At 42.0% G+C, this 25410-nt stretch overlaps 1 protein-coding gene across 2 annotated transcripts in view; it reads right to left on the reverse strand.

Moving 5' to 3' along the window:
* The window catches only part of ENTREP2 (endosomal transmembrane epsin interactor 2), a 423337-nt gene that overhangs the window by 209820 nt on the left and 188107 nt on the right, over positions 1-25410 (reverse strand). The window lies entirely within an intron of this gene.

Here is a 25410-nt window from a genome sequence, read left to right on the forward strand (position 1 = left end):
TGAACAACCAATCACACACAGTTCCCAGGGAGACCTCAGAACAAACATTCTTCTCTCATTACAAAAGGAAGCTTGTCTTGGCCTCAGGAATTTTCCTCAAATTACTAATGCCAGAAAACCTGATTGCCGAAGAATTCTGAACCCAACCAAATTGCTCTTGTTTTAAAGTGACATATGGCTGTTTTGTTCAAACCCAGTGGGATGTGTGTGTGTGTATATATATATATATATATATATATATATATATATATATATATATATATATATAATGGAAATTCACACACATACACACATCAGAATACAGGATGATTCCCCAGCGCCATGACTTACTTGATAGCGTGGGATACTCAGGGATCAAAGATAAGACACGTGAGTGATAGTCTTCATTAAAAGAAGCTGGGCATTTGAAAGAAAATTTGGTAAGTAATAGCTTATGTGGTCGACATTGTTCAACGCTGCATAAGTAGGGACGGCTCCTCGGAACTGCATATTAAATTCACTTTCAATTAGTACGGTTCAGCATTTTATTCTTGTGATTTGTATGCTTGGTGATACTTTTAAAATTAACTGTGCCATGGACAGACGGATCACATACTTCCCAGCTGTAATAATTCTCCTAATGCTATATCTTTACAGCAGTAATTACCTTCTTTCTGAAAGAATACGCGTTCTGAATCTCATGACACTTCATCTATTACTTTTCCTATATTAGAGCTACCTCAGCGTATTACATTTTTTTTCCCCTTAACGACTTTTCTTTTCTATTAGGAGACCACAAAGGCCCCAGGGCAAAGGAAGTGCATTAGGAAGGGGAAGCGTTTCAGCAGGGTTGGGATTTCGAAGGTGCCCACCAGACCACTCTTGCCAAGAACACACTGGAGAGCAGATCCTCCACTTCCTGTCAGTTCTGACATACATTTCAAAACAGAAGGCTATGAAGCTCGCCACGGATGTAGCGAATTAAATTGCCAATGCAGGGGCTGGCTGGAGAGACGGCACTGGTGGTTAAGAGTGCTGGCTGCTCTTCCAGAGGACCTGGGTTTGACTCTCAGCATTGTGACTCACAACCATTTATGCCTATAACTCTAGTCCCCCAGAGGTATATGACGGCCTCTTCTGCCTCCTCGTGTGCCACTGGTCACTGCATTTCATATTCTCAAGGGAGGAGTCCATGCTCTTTCACTCCTCTTTCAGCTGGCTCCCCAGCTGGTTCAGCCAGTTGGGCAAAGAGGAAGCCATTTGCTCTTTCATGTGCTGACCGTGAACACTGGGTGCTCATTTAGTGTGAGGACAAAAATTTCCACAAGCAAAGATCTACTTACTGGAGAGCACTTCTGAGAAACTGCTACATGGGGGGAGTGAGCCAGCTGGGGCTCCTGACATCAGAAGTGCTCAAGCCCAGGCTGAGGGCAACAGCAAGGCTGTGGGAAGGAGCCAAGAGCCAACCAGAGGCTCCTTCACTGCTATGTTTTCTCTTAGGAGCTTTGGTAGTTGGTTTTAGCCCAGGACCCTTCATCCCTATGCATTTCCTGCTTCTGAGATTTTTTGTTTCCTCTGCTCTGTGGACCCACAGAGAGTTCCCTGACCCACCTGCCCAAACACAACCTATCCAATGCTTATGTTCAACACCATTGTCACCAGAAGGTTCAGTGCGCACCCATCTTCTCTACATCAGTCCCAGACGAAGTGGACAAAGACGATGAACCTTGGAAAGACCAACTACCCGTGCAGTTACTGCCTCAGGACTCCTTTACCTCACACAGGGGACCCTGGTCTAGGAAGAACGCTGTGGGATCTGTTCAACAACAGGTCTTCGGCCTCCTTTTATCTTATATGTATATATAATTCACTCCTGATAACTAAGTTCTAAGTTACTGTAGTTTCTTTACACCATACTTGCACAATCAGCCCTTCACTGTTGCTGTGGGTTCTGCCTTGGCAGATTTAACGAACTACGGATTGAAAATATTGGGGTGGGAAAATTGGATTTATACAAATACAAGCTTTTTTCCCCTTGTTATTATTCTCTAAGAAGTACAGTATAACTGTTTACATCCTAGTTACATTGTAATTTATATTATAAGTTTTCTCGAAATGATTTGTGGTTTATCAGAGAATAGCTTGCACGTAAACATTATTCCACTTTAAAAAAGGGACTTCAGCATCCACTTACGTTGAGATCTACAGGGAATCCTGGAATCAATCTTCCCTAGATATGAGGGATGCCTGGAATACCATGTTAATATTTTATGGCGTGCTGTAGGTTGGAAAAGTGCCCTCAAGAAGGCCCAAGTGTTGAAAGCCTGGTCCCTAGCCTGTGGTGCTCCCAGGAGGAGGCAGACCTTTGAGGACCCAGAGACTAGTAGGAAGGAAGTTAAGTCACTGGGGGGTATCCCCTTGAAAGCAATCCTGGGACTCAGCCCCTGCTCGCCTTCTGTGCTTCTTGGCCACACAAGTTCTGCAACTGGCTCTACTGTGCTCTCCATCAGGGTTGTAGTGCCTGCCACAGGCCCCAAGGCAAGAGGGCCAAACCATCACATGTGGAACTCTCTGAAATTCTGGGCCCAAATATACATTTCCTCCTTTAAAATTATCTAAGGCGTTTGCTTACAGTGGTAGGAAGCATACTAATACATTCCCAGCTCCTGTCATTTCCTCATCTAGAACTCAAACTTCCTGGAAGCAGGAATCATCTCTCATGCTTCTTACTTCCCATTCGGCACACAGCTCAGTGCTTTGCACACAGTGTTCCGCTCTCCATGGGCTGCTGTGGCCCAGGAGACACTGAGCCCCGCTACCTGGCCCTGGCATTTCTGAGAACCACTGTGGGGTGACTGTCCTTCACTATCCAGACAGAACGGACAGTTATGAGAAACTGTGTCCCAGAGTCACCGTCTTCTAGGTCATTGCCAAAGCAACACCAAGACACATATCACCTACACCAGCTGGTGTAGCTGGGAACCTCTTCTCTTTTTGGAAACATGTTTATACTTTGTTGATGCCCACTGTAGGGTCCTAAGTAGTTGATGATAAGCTGACTACTTACCAAGGCCTCCGGGCCCAGATACACAACTCACAGCACATTACCCAATGGGCACAAGTTATAGTAACACAGTCAATATAAACATGACTATTCAAATTTTGAGACCCCCGCCCCCGATATTCCAGGGCTCCTGAGCTCCCAGAGTGCCTAGATCTTCAGCACTATTCCTATGGAGGTCGACACGTGCATTTTCATGGGAAGAGTGTAATATTCTCAAATGGGGCAATGGAAATAATTGATTCTTTCTGAGAACTTTCTCAACAGCAGTTAGACAAGACAATCAGGAAGAAGCCTATTACAAATGTTTCCAAGTGAATTTTAAGATGATGCATTTAACTCACTGTGATATTGAGCGCACAATTATCTTATCAAGAATCTTTGTCAACCTTGTATATAATCTGCTCATCAACTCTTGCCAAAAGCTAAGTATTAGTACATTTCTAACTAAAAACATGCCTGGTGGATCAAAATAAAACAGCTTATATTTCTCACTAAACTTGTTGAAGGAAATCTAGATCACTGCCAGGTTTCACTTAAAAAGGAGTGTTTTCCCACGGCAATTTTTAATTTCATGCAGTGTCTTAGGGGTTTTTTTTTTTTTTTTGGTTATGTTTTGTTTTTCCTGTCATTGCTGTGATGAGACATCCTGACCAAATGAAATTTAAAGGGAGAAAAGGTTTATTTTTCATCAGGAGCTCGAAGTGGCTAGATCTTATCTCTAATCAGAAGAGGAATATAATGAATATATGCACACAGTGCTTAGTTTCTCCGCTGTTATACAGTCCAAGGAATGGTGTGTAAGGAATGATGCTACCCACAATGGGCAGGCCTTCCCTCCTCAATTAGTACAGTTAAGACAATCCCACAAAGACATGCCTAGGGGCCCAGCTCTTCTTTGGGGGGGAGGGGGTTCTAACTTCTGTAAAGCTGTCACCCAACACTAACCATCACACAAGGTCTTGAACAGTCTGCTGAAATCTGTTTTCTATTTAGACATTCTTTCCTTGTTAACATGTCTTCCTGCCAGCAATTTAAAGCAAACGGGGACTGGAGCAATGGCTCAATGGGCAAAAGCACTTGCTGGGTAAGCATGAAGACTCGAGTTCAAATCCCCAGCACCTAGATTAGATAAAAAAACAAAAACCCTGGCAAGTGTGTATATACCTGTGGTCCTGGCACTGTGAGGAATGGAAACAAGGAGAATGCTAGGCCTGGTTGGCTGTCAGTCTAGCTGTGTGTGTATACAGTAAGAAGCCCCATCGCAGGGGAAGAAGGTGGTAAGCAATGGAGTAAGGGCACTTTATGTTCCCCTCTGCCTCTGAACACACCCCCGTATGCAACACACACACACACACACACACACACACACACACACACACGCACACGCACACGCACACGCACACACACATACACACACCACATACGTAAAACACACACAAAAAACAGGAAGCATATAGATCTCTTTTCATAAACAAGCATGAGCGCCTCAGATACTTGAACAACTTTGCTTGAAAAGTAAACTTCCAGCAGCCAGGCGTGATGGTGCAGGCTTTTGATCCCAACACTCAGGGAGGCAGAGACAGGCAGATCGATGTGAGTTCGAGGCCAGCCTGGTCAACAAAGCAAGTCCAGGACAGCCAAGGCTACACAGAGAAACCCTGTCTCAGAAAACAAAACAAATGAAACAAAAAAGAAAGAAAGAAACAAAGAAAAGTAAAATTCCTAATTGCTTCAAAGACATGTACAAGTCGGTAATTTCCTTCTCTTTGACAATTATCCCATGAAGATTCATCTTTAATGTGACCAAGCAAAATATACTCTCTTAAAAAGAGGTCCTGCTCTTTCCTGACTGTAAGAAACTCCCAAAGTGGATTCATAATGAATTTCCTGAATAATGACTTCAAGCAGATTTACATTAAATATATTAACCTTTAACTCACCTATATTTTAATAGCATATTAAAGTTATATTTGGGATCAATTCATGGCTTAGAAAGAAAGCCCCATAGGCTTTCCAGAACCTGAATTAAAGGCTAAAATGATTTGTAATTTCCCCCTCACAGAATCTAGCCAGATGTATGACTTTGTAGTATGACTGGGGATGAATTTCTGATGGGCACAGCAGGAGTCATTCCTGCCAGTACAAAAATTCAAAGACACTTTTGGAAGGAAGATAATGTATGCAGCCCAAGCTTTCTTACATTGAAAAATGATGAGCACAGCAACGAAGAGAGAGAAATAGAAAAACACCAATTCTGAATGAAGTTCATCCATCATGCACTTCCCACTCCTTGGTATGTGCGTGGTATGTCAAAAACTGCAGTTGTGGGGAGCAAAAGTAGCAGAATCCAGCTGAATGGAGAGACAAGCAAAGCCATTTCTCTTCATCTCTGGCTTCCTGATAAACTCAAGACCATGACAAGAGACAGTCATTTGTAGTTATTCACAAATACATAAGGTTGTTTTCCCCAGTCCTGTGACCTACTGCTTCCAATCCAGGATGATACCAGCACGCTCCAGTGACTCGGAGGAAAAAAAAAACCTGGTCAGTGTCTAGAACAGTACTCAGACATAGCTGATGTCTCTTTGTGCAACACAGGTAGGTTTATCAGGGACAGAACGTAACCTTGGGCCTAAGAATTATCTCCGCACCTGCCTGAATTAATGTAAAACTCTGCAGATTATGTCAGTGGCAACCAACAGCTGTTGGATTTGACTTAAGTCCCACTCAACCAGAGAGACAGCATGCCTCATCCTGGAAACCTAGCCAGCTTCCTAGGGCTATGAGTTCATGCACCTTAGGAAAGAGCCAATAACTGCCACATTGCTAGACTGGCATCATCCCTTACTACATTCTAAATCCTATGCTTGTGCCCACAGATAAGTATAGCTACTACTTTCTGTTGAAAAAGCTTGCTTTTATAGCAAATAAAGACCAGAAAATCACAACCGGACACAAGGGAAAAGATGAACAGATCATAGAGAACTCAGTCCCAACAGATATATCTATGTCACAGCCCCAGCATCCATGGCTTGGTGAACATCCCAGAAGAGGGGGCAGAAGGATTATATGAGCCAGAATCTGGGACCTCTCCCTCCAATCCTCTACCTGTCAGATCCACCCAGGGCAAAACCAATAGAGGTGAGCTGCATGCTGTCCCATCTTTGGGACAACTCTGCCTAGCTTCCATAAGAGGCCTGCTGGGGCGGGAAGCAGAAACATGCAGGTAATACCACTCCCTGGCAAGTCCTTGCCTGCAGAGTCTCCCTGGGGGCCACAGCTACCAGCAGTGAGCTATGCTCTGTCCCCTGGGCTCTGTCTTTTTCCAAATGAGACCTGCCAGGCCCCAGGAACATCTAGGTTAGACCCCTCACACACACTGGCAATCCTCTGCTTGCCAGGATCCCCAGGGCGACCCCCAGCAGAGGTAAGCTGCATTCTGTTCCCTGAACTCCATTGTCATATCCCTGGCATTGCCTGCCCACCCAAGGAGTCCTGCCAACATCAGGAACATCTAGTCACCAGGGACAACCAGATGGCTAAAAGCCAGTGTGAAAACACACTCAACAAGAGCCAGAGCAATATGTCACCACCAGAGGCCAGCTACCCTACTACAGAAAACCCTGGATAGCCTAACACAGCTGACACACATGAAGATGACCTTACATTCAATCTTATGAAGATGACAGAGGCCTATTAAAAAAGGGAAATTAATAAATCCCTTAAAGAAATACAGGGAAGCATAATCAAACAGGTGAAGAAAATGAATAAAAATAGAAGCAATAAAGAAAACACAAACTGAGGGAATCCTGGAAAAAGAAAACCTAGGGAAGGGGGACAGGAACTACAGAAACAAATATCACCAACAGAATACAAGAGACGGAAGAGAGAATCTCAGGCATAAAAGGTATGACTAAAGAAACCGACACACCAGTCAAAGAAAATGTTAAATCCGAGAGGTTCCTGACACAAAACATCCAACAAATCTGTGACACGATGAAAGGAACAAACTTAAGAATAATAGAAAGAGAAGATACCCAGCTCCAAGACCCAGAACATATTTTTAACAAAATCATAGAAAAAAAGCTTCCCCAACCTACAGGAAAAGATGCCTACAAACATACAAGAAGCTCACAGAACACCAAACAGATTAGACCAGAAAAGAATCCTCCTGCCACATAATAACCAAAACACTAAATGTACAGGAAAAAGAAAGAATATTAAAATCTGTAAAGAAATAGGGCCCAATAACATATAAAGGCAGACCTATCAGACTTATACATGACATCTCAACAGAGACTCTAAAAGCCAGAAGGGCCTGGGCAGATGTCTGACAGACTGTAAGTGACCACAATGGTCAGCCAGACTACTATATCTAGCAAAACTTTTCATCACCATAGATAGAGAAAACAAGATATCCCATTACAAAACTAAATGTAAATAATATCTATGTGCAAATTCAGCTCTACAGAAGATACTATAAGAAAAACTCCACCCCAAGGAAGTTAACTACACCCCCCCCCAAGACACAGGAAATAAATAACTCTACACCAGCAAAAACAAAAGAAAGAGAAACACACACACACACACACACACACACACACACACACACACACACACAAAACCAACACGACCACCAAAATAAAGGAACAAACAATCATTGGTCATTAATATCTCTCAACATTAATGGAATCAATTCCACAATAAAAAAAAAAAACACAGGCTAACAGCCTGGATGTGAAAACAGGATCCACCATTCTGCTGAATACAAGAAACACACCTCAGCAATAAAGGTAGACATTACCTCAGAGTCTCAGAGTAAAGGGCTGGAAAAAGGTTTTCCAAGCAAGTGGACCCCAGAAGCAAGCTGGAGTAGCCATTCTAATATCTAATAAAATAGACTTTCAATCAAAGTAATTAAAGGAGATGAGGAAGGACACTTCATACGCATCAAAGAAAAAATTCACCAAGATGATATATCAATTCTTAACATCTATGTCCCAAATTCAAGGGCACCCACATTTGTAAAATCACACATTGAACCCCAAATATTAACAGTGGAAGATTTCAACACCTCAATCTTACCAATGGACAGGTCATTGAGACATAAACTCGATAAAGAAATAATGAAACTAACAGATGTTATGAACCAAATGGACCTAACAGATATCTATAGAGCATTTCACCCAAACACAAAGGAATATACCTTCTTCTCAGCACCTCACAGAGCCTTCTCCAAAACTGATCACATAGCCAGGCATAAAACAACTTTCAAAAGATACTAGAAAATTGAAATAACCCCTTATATCATATCAGATCACCATGGATTAAAGCTGGACTTTGACAACAACAGAAACAACAAAAGCCTACAAACTCACAGAAACTGAACAACACTCTCCTGAATGACCAAAGGGTCAGTGAAGAAATAAATAACTTAATTAAAGACTTTCTAGAATTCAGTGAAAATAAAGGCACAACACACTCAAACTTATGAACAAAATGAAAGCAGTGCTAAGAGGAAAGCTCATAGCACTAAATGCCTTTTTAAAGAAACTGGAGGGATCTCATACTAGCAAATTAACAGTACACCTGAAAGATCTAAAAAAAAAAAGCAAACACACTCAAGCGGAGTAGATGGCAGAAAATAATCAAACTTAAGGATGAAATCAGTAAATTAGAAACAAAGAAAAGAACACAAAGAATCAATGAAACCAAGACCTGCTTCTTTGAGAATATCAACAAGATAGGCAAACCCTTAGCCAAACTAGCTAATAGGCAGAGATACAATATCCAAATTAATAAAATCAGAAATAAAAAGGGGACATAACAACAGACACTGAGGAAATACAAAGAATAACTAGCTCTTAATTCAAAAGCTTGTACTCCACAAAATTGGAAAATCTAGACAAAATGGATGGTTTTCTTTATGGATACCACTTATTAAAGTTAAATTGAGATCATATAAACAATTTAAATAGTCCTATAACCCCTAGGGAAATATAAGCAGTCATTAAAAGTCTCCTGACCAAAAAAAAAAAAAAAAAAAAAAAAAAAGCCCAAAGCCAGATGGTGTTAGTGCAAAATTCTGCCAGATATTAAAAGAACTAATACCAACACTCCTCAAACCATTCCACAAAATAGAAACAGGAAGAACATTTCCAGACTCATTCTATGAGACCACAGTCAACCCTGATACACAACCACACAAAGACTCAAAAAAGAAAGAGAATTTTAGACCAGTTTTACTCATGAACATTGATGCAAAAATACTCCATAAAATACTTGTAAGCTGAATCCCAAGAACACATCGAAAGTATTATCCACCATGATTAAGGAGGCTTCATCTCAGGGACGGTTCAATATACAAAAGTCCATCAACTTAATCCACCATATAAACAAACTAAAAGGAAAAAAAACCACATGATTATCTCAATAGTGCAGAAAAAGACAAAATCCATACCTAAACACAATAAAGGCTATATATAACAAGACAATATCCAACATCAAATTAAATAGAAAGAACCTTAAGATGATTTCACTAAAATCAAGGACAAAATAAGGCTGCCTACTCTCTTCATATCTATTCAATAGAGTTCTTGAAGTTTTAGGTAGAGCATTATGACAACTAAAGGAGATCAAGGGGTTACAAATTGGAAAGGAAGAAGTCCAAGTATCACTATTTTCAGATGATATGATAGTATACATAAAAGACTCCAAAAATTCTACCAGAGAATTCCTACAGCAGACAAACACTTTCAACAAAGTGGCTGAATACAAAATTAACACACACACACACACACACACACACACACACACACACACACACACACACCAGTAGCCCTTCTTTATACAAATGATAAACGGGCTGAGAAAGAAATTAGGGAAACCACACCTTTCAAAATAGTTACAAATAATAGAAAATATCTTGGTGTAACTCTAACTAAACAAGTAAAAGCCATGTGTGACAAGAATTTCAAGTCTCTGAAGAAAGATATTGAAGAGGATATCAGAAAATGGAAAGATTTCCTATGCTCATGGATCAGTAGGATTAACATAGTGAAAATGGCCATTTTACCAAAAGTAATCTACAGATTCAATGTAATTCCCATCAAAATTTCAACATAATTCTTTACAGACCTTGAAAGACCAATTCTCAACTTCATATAGAAAAACAAAAAACAATCCTGTACAAGAAAAGAAGCTCTGGGGGGTATTACCATCCCTGACGTCAAGCTGCACTACAGAGCTTGTATAAAAAAACTGCATAATATTGGCATAAAAATAGGTTGATCAACGGCATCAAATTGAGAAGTAAACACACATACCCACGGACACTTGATTTTTGACAAAGAAGCCAAAACCATACAATAGAGAAAAGAAAGCATCTTCAACAGATGGTGCTGGTCCAACTGGATGCCTGCATGTAGAAGAATGCAAATATTTTCATATTTATCACCCTGTACAAAACTCAATTCCAAGTGATCAAAGACTTCAACATATAACAATTCACACTAAATCTGATAAAAGAGAAAGTGGAGAAGAGTCTTGAGCTCATTGGCACAGGAGCCAACTTCCTGAACAGAACACCCACAGCTCAAGCACTAAGATCAATAATTAGTTAATGGGACCTCAGGAAACAGAAAAACTTCTTCTAAGTGAAAGACACTACCAAAAGGAGAAAATGGCAGCCTACAGAATGGGAAAAGGTAGTCACCAACACTACATCTGACAGAGAGCTAATATACAAAATGTATTTTAAAACAACTAACAACTAGGCATCAACAAGCCAAATAACCCAATTTAAATATATTATACAGATCTAAATAGGACATTATCAACAGAGGACTCTCTAATGGCTGAAAAGTATTTAAAGAATTGTTCAACATCCTTAGTCATCAGGGAAATTCAAATCAAAACAACTCTGAGATCCCATCTTAAACTCATCCAAATGGCCAAGGTCAACAACTCAAATGATAGCACATTCTGGTGACCATGTGAGAAAGGGGAACGCTCCTCCGTTGCTTTTGGAAGTGCAAACTTATACAACCACTTTGGAAATCAATTTGGTGGTTTCTTAGAAAATTGGGAGTAGTTGTATGTCAAGACCCAGCTGTACCACTCCTGAGCATATACCCAAAATATGCTCTAACATACAATAAGGACATTTGCTCAACTGTTCACAGCAGCTTTATTCTAATAGTCAGAAACTGGGAACAACCTAGATGTCCCTCAACCTAAGAATGGATAAAGATAATGTGGCACACTTATACAATGAAATATTACTCAGTTATTAAAAATAATGACATCATGAAATTTCCAGGCAAATTGGTGGAACCAGAAATCATCCTGCGTGAGGTAACCCAGACCGAAAAAGAGAAAGGGGAAGAAAGAATCAGTTGGGGGGGGCATCTCTGGGACGAGACAGAAACCTAGAACAATGGAGACTCCCAGGAATCTATGAGGGCAACCCTGGCTGGGATTCCTAGCAATGGAGGAAACTGAGCCAGAAATGGACATCTCTTGTGGCCACACCTCCAATGGATGGACTGAGACACCAACCCATCCACAAAACCTTAGACCCACATTTTTCCTGCCAACAAGATGTGCAGAAGTAAAAATGGAGCAGAGAGTGAAGGAATGGCCAACCAATGACTGGCCCAACTTGAGACCCATGCCATGGGAGAGCACCCTCCCTGACACTATCAATGATATTCTGCTATACTTCCAGAAACGTGCCTGGCACAGCAGTCATCTGGGAGGCTTCACACAGCAACTGATGGAAACAGAGGTGGAGACCCACGGCCAAACATTGGGTGGAGCTTGGGGAATTCTATGGAAGAGGGAGGAAGGATTGAAGGAGCCAAAGAGGTCAAGGACAGCACAAGAAGACATACAGAATCAACTAACCTGGGTCCACAGGGGTCCATAGAGATTAAACCTCGAAACAGAGAGCATACACGGGAAAGACCCAGGCCCTCAACACGTATGTAGGAGTCATGCAGCTTGGTCTTCAGGTGGGACTCCTAACAGCAGGAGCGGGAGCTGTATATGACTCTGTTGCCTGACTTTGGGTCTCCTTCGCCTGGCTGGGCTGCTTCACCTAGCCGTGGTAGGAAAGGATGGAAGTACTCCTCCTGCGATTTGATGTGCTGGGGTGGGTTGATATCCATGGGAGGTCTCCCCTTTTCTGAGGCTTTCCTGAGGAGAGGGGGAGGACAGGAGGATGGGGGTGGGTGGGGAGCCACTCGGGGTGGGAGGGGTAGGTAGACTGGGAGGGGAGGGAGGGGAGGCTTCAGTAGGGATGTAGAATAAATAATTTATTTATTTATTTATTTATTTATTTATTTATTTATTTATTTTTTAAGGAAAAGAGCCAGTCTCGTGGGAAACAGTTTCTCTCAGGAGCGACTGCGGAAACAAGATGCGAACAGTGGCAGTATCAGCAGACATGTTAAGGTTAAGGGGGAAATTTCTTAGGATTCAGCTCTTAGAAAAGAACTACAGGCAATGAATGACTGCTGGGAAAATGAGAATCAGCTTCTGCCAAGGATGAGCCCCCTTATCGGTTATCTAATGCAAAGGGGTCAGCCTGGAAACTGTATATGCACCATATAAAACACACACACACACACACACACACACACGCACACACACGTATGTGCAGACACACTCATACATATGTAACAATAATAATGAAAGAAAAGGAGACTATCAGCTCAAGTGGGAGAAAGGGGAGGGATTTGAGAAAAGGTAACTGGGAGGGGCTGGAGGGAGGAAAAAGGGGGAGGAGCTATTTCAGTTAAAAGGCATCTTTAGGGGATTAGGGTGAAAGCGGGAGGGAGGGAGGAATGGGAGGATACAGTGATGGGATAACACTTGAGATGTAATCTGAATAAACTAATAAGAATTAAAATAAAAACATATAAAAATAAAGAAAGAAAAGCATCTTTAAAAAGAAAAGAAATATAAGCCAGAAAAATAAAAACCTTCCCTCTATGTGATAACTCCTAATCAAAATAAAAATTGTTAATGAACCACTGGCCCCCATGCGTTTTTTCAAGTCTGGTGTGGTGAGCTACTTGAGTTTGAATCACACCTTAGTGAGCTAATGAAACGGGACTTTTATCTACGTGGGGAACTCTGATTATGAACCAGTCTGCCCTGGCTGGGTCCACACCTAGGTCTACCTGCTACATACCTGTCTTGTGCCTCAGTTTCTCCTTGGGTGGGGCAACAGAGGTTCCTTACTGGCTATGAAAACTAAGTGGAGGCAGTATGTGGACAGGCCTCAAGCCCACACCCTGTGTCACACCCACACTTGTCACAGAAGTCACACTCAAGTGATGAGATCGCGCGGCTGAAGTTTCTGCCTACTCAACTCCCTTGCTGTGCAGCCTCTCCAGAGCCTTTCCTGCCCCACCTGAGTGCAGAAATGGCTTATGTAGGAGCTCTAGATTGACCATGTATTTTCCTTATTATTAGTCATTTCACATAATCCTAGTGTGTGGGTATATCTTTGCAATGCTTATAAGTGAAAGAATTTTTGTAGATTCAATTTTTCCCCATTGCTGCACATAATTTATTATTTCTTCTTAAATAATTTATTTTGATCTTATTTTTTTAAAATTCGTTCACTTTAAATCCCAATTGTAGTCCCCTCCATAGACACCTCCCTGTCTCAACTTCCCTCCTTCATCCCCATCCCCTGTAGTCCTCAGAAAGGGGGAGCCCTCTTCCCATAACATCTGAACTCGGCCTGTCAAGTCTCATCTGGACGGCCTGTATCCTCTTCCTCTGTGGCCCAGCAAGGCTGCCCTGGCAGGAGGAAGTGATCAACGTGTGAGCACCAGAGTCCATGTCAGAAGTGGGTTCCTACTTCCCATATTATGGGATGCACAAGGAGACTGTGCTGCCTATCTACTACATCTGAGCAGAGGATCTGGGTCCTCACCGTGCATGGTCCTTGGTTGGTGCATCAGTCTCTCCAGCACCCCCTGTCTCCGCACAGATGTGTTGGCTCCACTGATCTCCTTGTGGAGCTCCTGCCCCAACCCCAGGTCCTTCTATCCCTCAATCCGTGCATAAGACTCCACTCCTCCACCCCAAAATATGGCTGTGAGTCTCAGCATCTGGTTTGATCCCCTGCTGGGTGGAGTTCTTCAGAGGACCTCTATGGTAGGCTCCCTTCCTGTTCCTTCTCTTCAACTGCTTCCAGTGTCTATTCTGTTTGCCCTTCTGACTGAGAATTAAGCATCCTCCCTAGAGTCCTCCTCATTATTCAGCTTCCTTAGGACTATGTACTACAATGTGGTTATCTTGTATTATGCAGCTAATATCCGCTTATAAGTGAGTATATACCATGTTGTCTTTCTGGGTCTGGGTTACCTTCACGTAGCATGATCATTTCTAGTTCTATCCTTTTGCCTGCAAATTTCAAGAGTTCCTTGTTTTTAATAGCTGAGTAGTATTCCATTGTGTAAATGTACCACAGTTTCTTTATCCGTTCTTCAGTTGAGGGACATTTAGGTTGTTTCCAGATTCTCACTATTGCAAACAAAGCTGCTATGAACATAGTTGAGCAAATGTCCTTGTCATATAGTGGAGCATCTTTCAGGTATATATGGCCAGGAATGGTATAGCTGAGTCTAGAGGTAGATTTATTCCAAAATTTTTGAGAAAATGCCAGATTGATTTCCAAAGCAGTTGTACAAGTTTGCACTCCAGAAAGCAATGAAGGAGTGTGGATTATGTAGGGGACCAACTCTTGATGTTAAATATTCTATAGTTCAGACACATGCATAATGGTGTGTATTCACATTTTACAGTATCAATCAGTAGCATTTCAAGACCCTAAAAAACACTGTGTTTTGCCTACTCACTCTTTTGCTGCAGCTCCTGATTGGTTGACCTTCTCCATTCCTTTGTAATTTCCTACCTTTTGGCCTTCTCCACAAATGGACTTTTATAAAAGGTACACATCCTTTCCTGGATGGCTCATGATGACAACATTTAAGTTTCCTCTTTGTCTTCTCCAGGCTTGATAGGTATATTTTTTTTTAGCGTTGAATGCCCCCTTGTCTGTACATACCTGTTTACTTATCCATTCTACTGAAGGATAAAAACGACTGAACTTCTAACTTACCACCTGAGACTACGATTTTCAAATACCCTAATGATTTGTAGTATTCCTGAAAGCACTATGATATGTCTTTCTCGTACAGAAAGAAGACCATAAGAAAAAAAAGTCTGAGCGGTGATTCTAACATGTTCACAACAGAAACACTTGACTTTGTAATCTTCCACACCTTCCTGACTACTGTTGCCTTTGTTAGCTATTTCTATATAAGACTTAGGCACCAGAATCCTAGCACCTGCCAGCAGCCCCCAATGCAAAGAGCCTGCAATGAATTCAATTATTCATTCTAAACTTCTTAATGAATGTCACTGGTGCTTCTTAGGAACATGGCAACTCAAGAGCCATTGAGGATTTCATCAATGAGTTCTGTGCTTCCTGGGCCTGTTTGGTTAATAATTATTAATATAATTAGAAAGACTGTACTATTTAAACTAAGGTGCTCCTGTTGTATTTATTAAGGTTTAATTTACAGAAAAGAAAATTCAATCATTTTAATTGAATAGTTGAAGAATCTTAATACACATAGACTGCCATGTAAACACCACCAGAATGGAAGCATAGAATGTTCCATAGAACACAGAGGCTCCCTAATGCCCCAGAGACATCAGTCTCTTCCCACTTCTCAAGCTATAGGCAAATAGCATCTGCTCTCTATCACCAGCAGCCACAGAATTCTAACCACATAGTCTTTCATGCTTGGTTTCCCTCCCCTCTTTTCTCCTTTCTTCTCTTTCTACTTTTTTTTTTTTTAAAGTAACCCACTATACCGTCCAGGCTGACCTTAATATTGTAGTTTCCCAAGCATGTGTTATCAGAACAAGTCTGGCTTCCTTAGCCTACTTCTTTTGAGATGCATCCATGTCGCATATAGCAATGCCATGACCCAGAAGGGTTCTATCAGAACCTTGAGGAACCAAGCTGCCACTGACCTGGAAGCTTCACCTCTATTGGCTAGCCTCCTAGTTCTGAAGGCGCTAGGCATACTACTAGAAGAAAAAAGTCATCAGTCTAGCATGGGTGTACCAAAGTAACAACTGACCTGGAGAGACATGCCAACTGGTGGCTGGAATGACATGGAAGTAACCAAGCACTCTCTGATTGAGTCTCTGATTGAGATGAAACCCTTACCTGTTATGTCACGGGGCTGAGAACCTATGTTTGGACAGATCACAGGTCCTAGGAGGGAAGCTACCATCACTGTTCTGCTATGTGAACATAGTATTAAAACAACTCCTACTGACCTGGGCTATGCCCATAGACTAAGACATTTCTCAACCCTTGTCATAGAAGCTTCTATTTTCAATAGATGATGATCAACATAGAGACCTACAAGTGGCCAAGGTTAAAAATAAATATATATTTAAGGCTGGGAATTTTGCAGTTTCTTACTTTACACACACACACACACACACACACACACACACACACACACACACACACACTCCCTCCTCCAAAGGCTCAGGAATCATTGTGGAAGAGGAGACAGAGTGAACTCAAGAGCGAGACATAGTGGATGACTACAGGGAAACAGTGTTGTCTGAATATAAGAGGGTAGCTGTATGTATCAACTCATAGCAGATATGACAGTTGTCTCAACTCATAGCAGATATGACAGCGTGCACAACCTGTGCAATCTCAAGCTAGACACAGTGCCAGCATTGAAGAGGGGAGTTTGGCAGGAAGTCCCACCCCTAGCCAAGAAGCTATTGGCAACTCTTAAGCTATTGGGGGTGGGACAGTCAGTTTTCTCTAAAGTGTAGAGCCTGATAAGTTGACCACACTCCAGTGGGAGGCCACACACTCAAAAACATTTTATCAATACAAACAGGCCTTGATGGGGGTGTGGGGGACAACAGACACAAAGCTGTGTGGGAAGGGATGGACGGTGAATCTGGGAAGACTTGGAGGAGGAAAGGTGAATATGATCAACACAACACTGTAGGAAAATCTCAAAGAACTATTTTTAAAACACACACACACACACACACACACACACACACACACACACACACACACTGTAATCCCAGCACTCTGGGAGGCAGAGGCAGGTAGATCTCTGTGAACTCGAGACCAGCCTGGTCTACAAAGTGAGTCCAGGACAGCCAAGACTACACAGAGAAACCCTGTCTTGGAAAAATTACAAAAAACAAAACAAAACAAAACAACAAAAAACCAATGTAACAAAAAGTGCTAGATGTGCTACATTAAAATACTCCAAGAGGATAACAAACTGTGTTCAACATGTTCCCAATGACACCTTTGAACAACGCGTGTGTCTTACTAGGGGATACCAAGAAACCAGAGCTCTATAAAGTAAGAGGAATGATCTTTCCAAGAACGCCGTCAATTGGCAAACGTGACATATTTCACTCCTCATCTTACCAGCTGGCAGCTCTCCAGGTGACATCAGGAAAAATGGCAAAGTGAAGTCCTGAAAATTCCCTGCTGCATAAACAGAAGTAAATCCCCAGAGACATTTGTCAGGATCAATTTGTTGGGAATTCTGGAAGATCCAGAGTCTTTCGGGCAACCTTGGGATTTCTTTGTCAAAGTAAACAGCTGAATCTTGGGTTGGAAAAGTAAACATTATGGTCCCTTTGGTTTGCCCTACTCCACCATCAAGCTCTATATTAACCTCGAAAGCCATCAGTTCACATTCCTGGTACAAGTCTAGAAGCCACCTTGAAGAAAGAAGCCAACAACAGTCTCCTTTCAGGGTCACTCCCAAATAACTGTCACATGGACCTTCCAGCAATTATTTGGAGGCCATTCTCAATGATAACCTGTACTTTACCTATTTGGAAACACATATTAATAGGCAAGTATTTCCACTCTGTAGTTGCAAATAATATCCATTATTTAATTATCTGTAGTTGTAAGTAATATCCATGGCAGATTAGAAGCGACCATCCAAAAAGCCTTTTAGTAAAAGCTAAGGAGGAAAAGGGCCACAAGCTTTTGAGGCGCCCCCAGAATACTTCAGGGAACACAGTGTGCCACTTGGATATGTGGAGTTGTATTGAGACTCTGAACTGTAGCCTCTAAGTCTAGGGTTCATGTAAGCAGAAAGTGAACACTAAGGCTGACTGTCAACTGCCTGGCATTATGTCCAAAGCATGCCCTGGCAGACACACATAGCCCCTTAGCCAACGCTAGGCACTGGCTGCACATGTTTGAGGGACTCTTTGTCCAATCATAATCAAGCTAACTACTAGACTTACTAAATAGACAGTTCAGCAGCATGTATGACAAGGAATCCTACTTTGCAGAACTAGTTCAGAAACCACTAAACAAACAAGTGACAAAATCGACAATAAACAGTATCAACGATGAAATATGGAGATGGGTAAATTTAATCGCCATAGGTGGCATGTGATAGCCTTGAAAATGTCTGGGATACAACAGGGAATTATAAAGCATATGAGGATGTGGCAAGCATATCTCATGTTAGAGTGGAAAAGCAATCAGTGAAAGCAGGCCCAGAGGAAGGCCAGATGGTGAGCTTAAAGACTTCAGCTTAGCTCGTTCAACTATACTGAAAAGACTTAAAGGAAATCTTGTTTAAAAAAAAAAAACAACTCAAGGGGAAAAAGAAAACCCAGGACAATGATGTAGAAAATAAAAAGTAGAAACATCAAAAGAAAGAGGCAGAGGTTAGAAGAAAGTTTCAGCCACAAAGTATGGAGCTGAAGAGAGGAGAAAAACAAACGCAAACGTCTTCTGAGAAGTGAAACAGCAGGACTGGGTGGGCAGAAGGAATTAATGAGGACCTGAGAAGCAGGCCAGTTGACGTCGTCCAGTTTGGACAGAAAGAAAACAGGGAACAAGGACACACAACAGACCTTAGGCTAGTACTTCTCAGCCTGTGGGTTGTTCCCCCTTTAATGAACATCTATCTCCAAAAGTAACTATATTTTGATTCATAACAGTAGCAGGATTAGCTGCCTCGTGCAGCAATGAAAATAATTTTATGGTTGGCGGTCACCACACCATGAGGAACTGTAGTAAAGGGTCGCAACGTTAGGGAGGTAGAGAACTGCGCCTTAAGCAATGGAACCCCAACAAGGAGGCTAAAACACACACGGAGAGAGTATAGCAAGGGAAAGAGAGAAAAATAAACAAAGGTTAGAAGAGTGATTGAAGAAATTATGGCCCCAAACATCTCACATTTGATTAAAAAAAAACAACAACAACAAAAACAAAAACAAAAAACAAACAAACAAACAAAAAAACAAAACAAAACACATGAATCTAAACTTCAAAGCCCAGTGAATCTCAAGTAGGTCAAACTCCAAAGGACTTATACCTGCACACGTCTTAGGTCAACTGTCAAAAGCTAAAGTCAAAGAGAGATCACAGAAGCAAGAACAAGTGGCTGTCACTCACAAAGAGTCCCCAAGAGATCAATAGCAAGTCTCTCACAAATCACTTATGATAAAGGGCAGCACGGCGCATATTCGAGGCCATAAAAGAAAAAAAGAAAAGAAAAGCCTACGAATCAAGTAGGTCTATATATAGCCAAACTATCCTTTTGAAACGAAGGAACGTTTCAGCCATTCCAAGATTAAAAACTACACAAATTAGTTATGAGACGCATCCTAGAAGGAAATGCAAAGAAACAGAACTCTTTCTTATGTCTAATTTGAAAGACAACTGAGGAAAGTAATAGTTGCAAGGTTGGAGTGAAGGGCACACAACACACAAAGGTTTAATTTGTATGAAAACAGCCTAAAGAAGGAGCATTGGCGTCACAGAAGGCCAGCCTTTGTCTAGTATCAACATTACATTAGTATTCACCTGAAACTGGCTGCTATGCGTTAAGATGTTCATCTTGTTACCAAGGACAATGACTAAGAAAATTATAAAAAAATACATACTTAAAATAAGAGAATTAAAGTTGTATGCTAGAAAATGTCTTTTTAACACAAAAGAAGGGGAACAGACAAACACTTTAACAGACAAAGTACGTAGAAAACCGAGTTTTGAGTCATGATGTTTCCTTATCAGAACTTATGGTAAGTGGAAAAATACCTTCGGTTCCAGGGCAGACATTGGCAGCATATATTTTAAAAGTACAACCCAACCACATGATGTCTATAAGAGGCTCACTCTATATTCACAGACACAGGGAAAAACAGCAAAAAGATGGAACACGACGCTCTGCAACTTCACAAGATTTGACTTAGTCATCATGATTTTGGATAAAAAGGATTTCAGATAAAACACTCTTTAAGACAAAATTGTTAGTGGAAACAAAGAAGGGCATTTTACAATGATGGGCACCCAGTCAACAAGAAAATATCACCATCAAAACCATGCCCACCCCTAAGACCCCGCCAAGACTTACTCAAAAACAGTATCTTGAACAACTTAGTGGACAGCCTCCACTGGAAAAAAAATGTGTAGTTTGTCCAAGTTTTCAAAAAACTGAGGAACAATCAAACCTTTGGGAAGGTGCTGGGCTCTCACTCTTGCTATGCCCAGAAGGGGTCCAATGAGTTAAAAAATAAAAGTATTGATAAATGAGCCCCACAGCAGAAATTCAGACAGCAGAATACAATGGCATTGATTAATATGCTCAGGTGTTCTAATGTACAGGGAGGAAGCAGAAACACTGAGAGGTGACATTGCAGGTCCTAAAACACAGTCCCTGGGTTTCTGTCTGGGCCCCTCCTTGCTGCATATATATATATGCACACACACACACATTCACACCATCAAGAGGGGTGCCCAAGAAATGATCAATAAATGTTAACCCTTAACACTTAATATTTGCTGCAGCAGCAGCATCCACCCACGATAAGCACAGTTCCATGTCACTCTGACCCTTCGAAGGGGACCTTGACGGTAGGGACCAAAGAAAACAGATTTGCCTGACAGAAAAAGAGCTCAGTTGTACCATCATGAGGTTACTTTATCCCCATGGACACCTAAAGTAGACAATGCAGTCAGTGTTGGCATCCACAGTCACAGAACCCTAAGACTGACTTCCCATCCTGTGTCAGGCTGGTTACAGTGGATTTGAGTGGGAGAGACTATGAATTCAACCTTCCCACATACCAAGCAACCCGCCAACCTACAACATGCATTTACCACTCACGCATTAGCCTTCCTTCAGTGAGTACAAAAGGAATAAGTGGGCATTGCTGGTGTTGAGCCGACAGATACCAGAAGGGAGGGCCTGGGAAAGAAAGGATACAGGCTGACCTGTGGGCTGTGGAGTGCATGTTTCATAAAACATGAATGATGGCACAAAAAAAAAAAAAAAAAAAAAAAACAAAGCCACCCTAGAACAACAGATTGCACAGCTGTCTGTCGAAATGAAATAGTCAACACTAGAGTTAACTAGTAGGATGGGCACAGCTGGATCCCAAACAAGCTATCTAGAAAATAAAAAAGAGGAAATAGACCCAGAAAGAAAGAAAAAGATAAGAAAATGTTAAAAATCCTAGAAGGTCAGTTTAACAGGTGAGATGTCTGCTTGGAATTCAAGAAAGAAAAACCAAAAAGGACAAAGAGATACTGTTTTAAAATTGCATCAAAAATTTCTTGAGTTATATAAATAATCAGAATGACTCTAAGCCTCTGCAATGTGTGGTAACCAGATCTGCGATGGATATGTTAATAGCTTTTCAAATGTTATAACAGAAGATGTCTCTCAATATTATAGTTATCATTTGTCCAGAAATTCATTTATAAAATCAATTCGTTTATGGTGAAATTCAAGCCACAATCATTTGGTCAGCGTTATACATTTATTCTAAATTTTATTAAAGAGAAAAATGTACAGAAGTAGCTAAGAAAATTATTCGCAAAACAAAACCATGACCCATTAGAAGGTTGACTAATTAAAGTGGATGGCGCTGGCTTCAGGAGAGACTGGCAGTTAACAGACTCACATCCATGGTGGTGCAGGCCTTTAATGCCAGCAACTGGGAGGCTGAGATGGGCAGATCTCTGCGAGTTTGAGGCTAGCCTGGTCTACAAAGTGAGTCTGTAGACCAAATGTAGACCAAAACCAAACCAACCAAAGAAACAAAGAAAAAACCAGACTCTCAAGGAAAAACGTATGCCACATGAGAGGAAATAGTAATATTCAAACACTGCTACTGGGACAGTGACTACCCATTCTTGGCTACATGATGAGACATATCTAGCCTGGGGTATATAAAACTTTGCCACAGAATTGGGGGGGGGGGGAACTAAACATAATTACAAGATTAAAATAATGGTAATAAGGAAAAAAACCTAACAGGGGCCAGAGAGGCAACTCAGCGAGTGAAGTCATATGCTGCCAAGCCTGGTAGCCTGAGTTTGATCTCCAGGACCCACGTGGTTGGAGGAGAGAAGTGACTCCTGTAGGTGTCTTTTGACCTTCCCAGGTGTGGCATGACACATGGGCGTGCACAGGTGCACACACCCACACCCACACATAAATGCTAGATAGATGATAGATAGAGGCGAAAGATGTGTCAATAAAAATTAAGAAGACAGCAGCATTATAAAATGTTATTCATTTAAAACCAAAAAGCATCCATGCATTGGGAATCCCACAAACAATGAAACAGTCTCAGGAAGATAGGGAACAGGGATCACAGAGGAGCTAACCATAAAAGGCAGGCGGCACCAGATCTCTAACTCTCTATGGTAGCCATATTGCTACAGACAAGGGCTCTTTAAAATAGATTCATAATACTTTCCGATACACGAGATAGTCTAAATTTGTTATTTATAAAAATATTTCAACCTCATGGATAGTTTCATTTCAGAAGGAGGATGAATGGTCTATTTTACAATTTTATTTAAAAAATGTTTTCAGATAATAGTCTCTTAATAGTATTGTAATTATTACAAATAAGATCGGGAGGCATGGTTCAACTCATTGCTAGTTTACGTGTTTTTTAAATCATGCTATCTGTGATTACACATGACAGTGTTGCCATTAGGATCACAAATGTCACAAGGTGTTTCTCTTGAGTCTTTTGACAAGTCATCTAATTAGAGCTGTGTGGTCTGGGTACTAACTTGGGATTAGTTTACTGCAAAGAGAACAAGTCCCTCAATCATAGCAGACACTTCATATGACAAATGATAGCAGGTGTGTGTGGGGGGGGAGACCCCTCTCTTTATTATCACTGCTCTCACTGGCTTTCAGCATCTAAAAAAGGCTCTCACAGAATACCACACCTCACTTATCATAGAAAAAGCCCCGACACACACACACACACACACACACACACACACACACACACACACACACAGAGCATTTTCCTTCTTCTTATCCCTCTTCTTCCCCAAGGGCTGGTCAGATTGTACTGTCCCTTCCCCTCCTCCTTAGCATGACCTTTTTCCTCTCGTGTGTCACCAGCTTTGTGTTAGAAGTCTTGACTCTGTCATTCAGCCCACAGTCTGTGAAGAAGGCCAGAACCATGCAAAGGAAGAGACACGGCACAGCTACTAACCAGCTCTTGTGTGAGAATCTATAGACACTCCCAGCCCTGCCATCAGCAGGGTCACTCATCAGTGCAATCACCCATGACCCCTGCAGGCCTCTAACCGCCACGAGAGACATGTCCTTCACAGAAGTCAACTCACTGTGGTGGTCACCAGAGGAGAAGAGGGATCTCCCTGGGAATAAGGAGGGCCAAGTGAACAAACACTGAAGCAGCAAAAATGAGACCCTGAGGGTGAATATGAAAAGACAAAAGAGAGAGGATGTGAGAGCACACAGGAGGAGGGGATATGAAAGCACCTCCTCCTTGGTATCCCATCTGGGGTGTGGCAGTGTGAAAAGAGATGTGCAAGTCAAAGACTGTGTAGTTAGAGGGCAGCCAGCAGGCAGAAGGGATGCCTGTGAGGCCCATGGTAGGTTGGGTGGGGAAAAAGGAGGAATTTGAAGTCAAGAACTTGGGTTCAAGTGTAAGGTAGTTTTTTTTTTAAGGCCAGAGGCTACCCTTTATCTTCTAAAATACAAAACTGACTCCTGCCTGTATACTGAGAACAGCAGTGTACACATCACACTCAACCAATGGCCACCATCATTACCATCATAGTATTTCACTGGGATTGCTGCAAACCACCATATATTTAGTATATGCCAAAATAACCATATAACATCAATGGTAGTAACTATTATATTCACTGGTATATACCAGAAATAGCAATAGTATTCACTGGCATAGAGCACTGGGGGTCCTTCACCTAAAACTCCTGGTGACAGCTACTTTCATGGGTAATATGGCAAGTACCTAATCCCAGCCCAATACTTGGTGGGGTACTAGTTTGGATGCGGCTATGAGGTTTTTAAAGATGAAATGAACATTTAAGTCAATAGTCTTTGAAGAAAGCAGAATGCCTTGCCTGGCATGGTAGGGCTCCATCCAGTCAGTTGAAAGCCCTTCCTTCAGTGAGGAGGGACTGGCCCTCAGACTCAAAGGACACTCGTTCTCCCCGGAGGCTCTAGCCTGCAGACTGAGGCTGTATTTTCAGCCTTTGGTGCAATCTCATGAAATTCTCTAAAGCAAATGCTCTAGTAGATGAGCAAGCAGAGGCTAGCGGGCTGCATCCTGTTTGCTATGTTTTCCGGGAACTCCCTACTAGTGCATAGATACATAGGTGTGTAGAGTTGGGTCTCTACGTATGGATGCTGCACAGACCAACCATTCTTACGGGAGAGATAGCTACCTACCCATCAAAACTTCCCTCCTTCCACAACGTGCAGCTGCCTCTGAGAAATGTCTGTCCAGAGAGGCAGCATTTCCAAGCCTCCGTATGTAACAAGAAATAGCCTGGTGACAGGTTCCTACCGTGAGATGTGCGCACGATGTGCAGCACTGTTAGGCCAAGGAGACCCTTCCCCACCTCCTGAATCTCAGAGTCTCCACAGGCATAGGGAACAGGGGGACCACAAATGATAAGGCCCATGATTTCTGACACCTTCTATGGAAAAATTATCTGCTGAGGGCAGCATCTGCCCAGGAGAGCCAACAGGAGTAAATCTGCATGGCACAGTCACTAAAAATCTGCAGTTTGGCACAGTGGTGAGCATTTCCCTAGTGAAGCCCTTCATCCTCATCTGGGGCCTGGGAGGAGATCAATCAAGGCAAGGTGAATGTGGTCCCCTTCCAGAGAGCAGCTGGTCCTACACCAATCATCCAGCAGGACTCGGGAACAAGCACTTGGAAGACAGCCTCAGCAGGCCCAGCTGCTGCCGTCCCCTCCTCCCCGCACG

The sequence above is a fragment of the Acomys minous genome (genome assembly GCF_964271855.1).
Source record: "Acomys minous genome assembly, chromosome: 2".
Lineage (NCBI taxonomy): Eukaryota > Metazoa > Chordata > Mammalia > Rodentia > Muridae > Acomys > Acomys minous.